Below are 6,601 nucleotides of genomic sequence, written 5' to 3' on the forward strand. Positions count from 1 at the left end.
TTATATCGCTATTTATTTCTCTTTTTAGCTCTGTTACAATTTGCTTCATATATTTAGGTGTGACAATATTGGGTGCGTAAGCACTAGTGCTTTATTTTCTTGATAAATTGAGTCTTTTATTATTCTATAGTGATTTTTTCCTGAGGACAGTTTTTGATTTGAAGGATATTTTCTCTGATATGACTATGACTATGTCTGCTAGCTCGTGGTTACCACTTACATAAAATATGTTTTTCTATTCCTTTATTCTCAGTCTATCTGTGACCTCATAGCTAAAGTCAGTTTGGCATCATGGTGCATACCTGTAATCCCAGCACCTGGGACGTGAAAGCAGGAGGATCTGGAGTTTTAAGTAAACATGGGCTACAGAGTAAGACCTGGCCAAACAAACAAACAACAAAGTTGCCTACCTCTTGTAGGCAATATACAGTTACAGCTTTAAAAGAAAACCCACTCAAAGTCAGCTGTAGTGGTACATGCTTACAATTCCATTACTGGGAGGTAGAGACAGGAGGATAGGAGTTCAAGGCCAGACTTGGCTACATAGCAAGTTTAAGGCCAGTCTGGGCTACATGCAACCCTGTAACAGAAAAGGAAGAATTTCACTTAGCCACTTTATGATCTTTAATAGAAGTTTTTAATCTGTTTTGATTTAAAGTATTCACAGGTAAATACTACTATCATTTTGTTGTTTCTTTTAAAAAATATTTATTTTAAGGGTATGAGTGTATTACCTGCATGTGTATAAGTATACCCATGTTGTATAATGTCCACAGAGGCCAGAAGAAGGCATTAGATCCCCTGGAACTGGAGTTGCGGACAGTTGTTAGCTGCCATGTGGATGCTCGGAATTGAACTTGGGTCCTCTGCAAGAGCGATCAGTGCTCTTAACCACTGAGCCATCTCCCCAGCCCCCATCTTGTTTCTGTTTTGTCATTCCTTTGCTCCTTTATTCCTCTCTTCCTGCTTTCCTTTGTGATATGACTCTGTGTGTGTGTGTGTTGTTGTGGTAGTTGTTGTTGTTTGTTTGTTTTTGAGATAGGGTATCACTGTAGCCCCAGCTGACCCAGAATTCTCTGTATAGACCACTCCAGGCTGGCCTCTATCTCACAGAGATCCCTCTGTCTTTACCTCCCAAGCGTTGGGATTAAAGGCATGTGACACCACACCTGGCAAGACATATTTTTAAACATTTTTTTTACATTTATTTATTTTGTGTGCGTATGTATGTATGTATGTGTGTGTGTGTATGTATGTATGTGGATGCTCCTGTGCCACAGCACACAAAAGTTGTCACAGGACGACTTGGAGGAATTGGTTGTATCCTTCTACTATGTGGGATCTAGGGCTTGAACTGGGTTGTCAGGCTTGGCAGCGAGCACCTTTTCTTACTAAGCCATCTCACTGGCCTCTTCTAAGACATCTTATAATTATTCCAGTCTGTTTAGTGCTAATACAGTTTAGCCTCAAATGTGTGCAAAAGTTAGATTTTGCTTCTTCTTGCCCTCACATTGTTTTTACGTCAAAGTTTGTAACTTTGGGCTGGAGAGACGGCTCAGTTGGTGAAGTGCTTGCAATACAAGAATGAGAACCTGAGTTTGGATCCCCAGCACCCACCTGAAAGTCTGGGTGTGGTGATGTACAACTGTAATCCCAGTGCTAGGACGTAGAGACAGGAGAATCCCTGGTGTTTGCTGATCCAGCTGAATTGGTGAGCTCTGGATTGAGTGAGAGATCCCGGTCTCAAAAAAATAAGGTAGAACTCACAGCAGCTTACCTACAAACAATCACGCAGTTAAAACTCCTGGGATTGGAGGTAGGAAGGGATCCTGAGGTCTCAGCTAAGGGGGCTGCTGGGAAAGAGTCACTTTTTTTTAGGGAGTAGCCACTGGTAGATTGCCCAGGCCTCAGGGGATGACTCCACGTCCATATGCATATGGGAACTAATTGGACTCAGTTAGTTTAAAAAAAAAGAGGACATGAAGTGGACAGGGAGTTGTGTTGGAGAGGGCCTCTGAGTTGTGGGAGTGCAGGAGAGGATAGGAACAAGATACACTGTATACGTGTATGAAATTTCCAAAAAGTTAAAGGTATTTAAAAAGAAAGCAAAAATAAGGTGGAGAACAAGCGAGGAAGAAGCCTGATGCCAACCTCTGGCTTCCACAGGCATATGTAACCTCCCCACCACACACACAAATACAGCACACACACACATATACATCCACGCGCACACAATTTATAATTTTTATATTGTGCATCACTAATGAAATATTGTTGCATTTTTAGTTTGTCTTTTAACTTTTATACTAGCATTAAAAGTGATTCACAGCCAGTCCTGGCAGCACACACCTTTCATTCCAGCACTTGGGAGGCAGAGGCAGGTAGATCTCTGTGAAATCCAGGCCAGCCCAGCCCATTTACTGAGTTCCAGGCCCACTGGGGCTAAAGGGAGACTAAACTATATATTTATCTTTGCTAATGAATATTATACTTTCACACTTTTTCACTGTGTAACCCAGGCTGGCCTTGAACTCCTGGTAAGCTTTGTTGCCTCCATCTCCTGAGTGGTAGGATTACGGCTGTGAGCCACCACACAGCTGCTCAGACTTCAAATCTATGGGGGAGTGCCGCCAGGTGGCGTATGCTTATAACCCCAAGTACTCCAGAGGCTAAGAAGGCACAGGCCTGTGTGAGAGGTCAGCACGGGCAGTTCAGTGAGTTCCAGACCACTCTGGCTACCCAGCTTGACCTTCATATACTTTCTTATCAGTAATTAGTGCCCTTTCTGAACAATGTCCTGTAGTACTCTTTCTCTGGCAGGTCTAGCAGTGACAAACTCCTTTGGCTTTTGTCTGTCTGGGAGTCTTTCCCTCTCCATTTCTGAAGGAAAGCTTTTCTAGACAAGACGTTCTTGGTTAGCAGCTTTTTCAGCACTTGAAACACCTCATTCCATTCTTTCCTGGCTTATGAGATTTCTGCTACAAATTCTCCTGAGAGCCCTTTGGTTGGTTCTGAACTGTTGCGAGCCATGTCTCTTGCTGCTTTCATAATACTATTAACTTTTGACAACTCAAATATGCTCTGTGTTGGTGAGGACTTCTTTGGGTTGAAACTAGGAACTTTTTGGCTTCCTATTTTTTTTTTTTAAATTTGGTCTTTTTGAGACAGGGTCTCCCTGTAGCCCCAGCTGTCCTGGAACTCACTATGTAGACCAGGCTGGCCTTGAACTCACAGAGATTTGCCTGCCTCTACCTCCTGAGTGCTGGGATTAAAGGCGTGCACCACCACGCCTGGCTGGGCTTCCTATTTTTAACGTCCTTATCTCTCCCAAGATCTGAGAAATTTTTATCCATTATATCATGAACAAGTTTTTGTATTAGTCAGCTTTCCACTACTATGACAAAATACCTAAGATAAGCAACTTCAAGGAAGTGAGGGGGTTTTGTTTGGTTTATGGTTTCTGATATATTAGTCCATTGCTGCCTAGTTCCATCAGTTTGGGGCCTATGGTGAGGCAGGAAGGACACCATGGCAGAAGCATAGGGTATAGGAAACTGTTCCCCTTAGGGTGTCCAGGAAGCAAAGAACAAGGAAGGGGTCAGGGCTGGGGACTTCTGAGAGTAGACTTTGTATATCACTATTTTCTTTTTTTACTTTTATATATTTTATTTATTATTTTTATTTTATGTGTATGAGTGTATTGCCTACATGTGAGTGCACCTGTGTCATGCAATGCTGCGGAGGTCAGAAAAGGGCTTGAGGTTCCCCTGGAACTGGAGTTAAGGATGGTTCGTAGCTGCCAGGTGGGTGCTAGGAATTGAACCCAGGTCCTCTTCAAGAGCAGTCAGTGCTGTTAACTGCTGAGCCATCTCTCCAGCCCCCATATCACTATTTTCTTACACCCACTACAGATGAGTCAAGTGTATAGCCATGGGCTTTAAAAAAAAAATAGTTTCAGACTATTAAAATATATTGCTGAAAAAAATTTCTGTTCTTCCCTTTTTCTTTCCTGGAAATGAAGAACATAAAAGCAATTTCAGCATGTTTGTTTTGCCCTTGTCAGATTTTAGCCCCTCTGGAAGCATAGCCCGTGAATGACCCAGGGAGTTCTATTCTCCTGCTCCCAGGAGCCACTGGAAAGGAGGGCCTGCAGGGGAAATAGCAGGAAGAAGTGGATCTGCCCCCAGGAACAGCAGGGGATCTTGCTGTGGCTGCTACTCACTTGTCTGGCATTTCTCCTTCCTCTCTTTTTGTCATGAAATACTCAGGTCCTAAGCCTCAGCCCTGTGAGCAATCCGATCCTGGCCTCACTGAAGAACCTTATGTTAGCAGCGATAGTGGAAATGGGGCGGAGTGATGAAGTGGCATTTTGCAGCCCTTGTGCTACTCACTCACCATTCACCCACCCCTTACAGACACTTTAGGACAAGCATACCTGGCCCTAAGGATCTCAAGTAAAGTCGGTTCCTACCATGAAAGGGTCAGGTCCAGAATTCATTTTTACCTCTTCAGAAAAACACATGTATTACAAGGCTAGGAGCAGTGAATGAGATGACCTTAAACACAAATACTGTGCTAAGAGATTATTAAATCAAGGTAATTGAAGAAAAAGGAAGGAAGGAAGGAAGGAAGGAAGGAAGGAAGGAAGGAAGGAAGGAAGGAAGGAAGGAAGGAAGGAAGCATTTGACACACTGCCACTGGGTCCTAAAAGTCATCCTCTTGGAGACAAAACACATTCCTGGTTGCTCTTCCGCTTTCCTAGATAATGGAAATAAAGGCCCCCTTTCCACAGCAGCCTTCACTGCTAATCTTCCTCCCCACACTAGCTTCACCCTTTCTGGAGGGTCCCTAAGGCTCTCTGCAGAGCTAGAAGTATCCTCAGGAGAGCTTGAAACATCATGCAGCCCTATCCCCACAGGTCTTGAAACTAAGGGCCAAAGAGGGTGAGTAATCTGTCCCAGATGGGGGCACTAATTACTGACATAGGATTGGAACCCAGTTCTGCGAACCTCCAGTTGCAGTCTTGCTCAGTTCCCTTACCACTGACCCAGACACAGGAGGAAAAACATCAAAGGAAATTACCAGTCTATAGGAAAGGATTCCTTCCAGTTTTCTAAGTCCTTGCTATTCAAAGCACATCCATGGACAGTGGCAATCACCTAGAAACTGATCTAAGTTTTCTAGAAAAAAAGCTTCTAGACTTACTGAATGAATCCAACCTGTATTTAAAAAGACCCCCAGCTGATTCTAATATGCATTAAAAACTGTGACTTGCTTCCGCAGATAACCACTTAGATATTCACCTATTCATGGATGTAAATATTTAACATGCACACTATGTAGGTTCTGAGGGTGCCTGAGTTCTGGGAGTGGGAAGTGCTCAGAACTTGTTTTTAACAATTTTTTAAAATTTTGGAACTAATAAGGGTATTTAAGTGTCTCATGTTCTACTGACTAAGCTAGCAGGACAAGCTCAAATTAAGGAATTCAGTTGGATCCGCTAATCCATGTAGGTATAGTTGTCTAATTTCCATATCAAAGTAAACTAGATTTAAATATGGTAGAGCCAGGCATGGTAGCATACACTTATAATCCTGGAATTTGGGAAGCTCAGATAGGATGATTACAATTTTGAGGCTAACCTGTGCTACAGAGTGAGACATTGTTTCAACTAAGCAATAAATAAATAAGTAAATATTATAATTACTTCAATAAAAATGTAAACACCAATCATCCTGGTATAGAATATGTATGTCAATCTCCAGTGTTTCCAAACCACCCCTGACCATTCATAGCCAAAGCCTTTGTTTGCAACAAAATTGTGTTGCAGGATTAACCATGTCCAAGTCAAGCTGAGCACCAACTCCATCCTTTTTATTGTCAAAATCCTTACATAGAATAATTTTCCTGCCCTAGTCATTGTTGTGTCCTTCCCAATTTCCTTGCTCTTCTTGGTGGGGTCAAAAATTCACATCTGGTATGGATTTAGGAAAGCCAACAATGTCTGCCAACTCTCCCTCTGATTAACCCCAAGGTTCACATCAAGGGCTTTGGCCTTTCCTTGTTTCTTGGCAACAGACCTTTCAGAAGAAATGCAAGAGAGTAAGAGTATACCCAAAGACTGTGCTAGAACAAAGGCAGAGAGGATAAGCTTGTGAACTTGTGAACATGAGCTCAGAGGCCCCTGAGGTATGATGGTATGGTATGAGGTATGATGGGAGAGGATTTATCCAGTCCCAGGTGTCACCGCTCTTCTCTGCTCAGTGCTGTCTTTGTGCGCAGTAATAAGTAATAACAGCATTTACTGCTTTGTGACTGATGGTGCTAATGGACTGCTGACTGTAACTCATGCAAACAAAAGCCTAAATGTATGAAATAACAACAACAATAAAAGCAATGCGGGGGACAGAGTAAGCAAATAAGGTGCAAGGTGACACATGCCACAGGTGCTCAAAGGAGATGCCATGACTGGAAGTAGAGGGAGAACTGCCCTCCTTTCTCTGCAGACTGCTCCCGCCACCCGTTTTCATGGAGGGCAGAGGATGGCCACTCCATTTAGTCTCTCTCTCTCTCTCTCTCTCTCTCTCTCTCTCTCTCTCTC

This window comes from Nannospalax galili, unplaced genomic scaffold (assembly GCF_000622305.1).
Source record: "Nannospalax galili isolate Female #2095 unplaced genomic scaffold, S.galili_v1.0 scaffold158, whole genome shotgun sequence".
Taxonomy (NCBI): Eukaryota; Metazoa; Chordata; class Mammalia; order Rodentia; family Spalacidae; genus Nannospalax; species Nannospalax galili.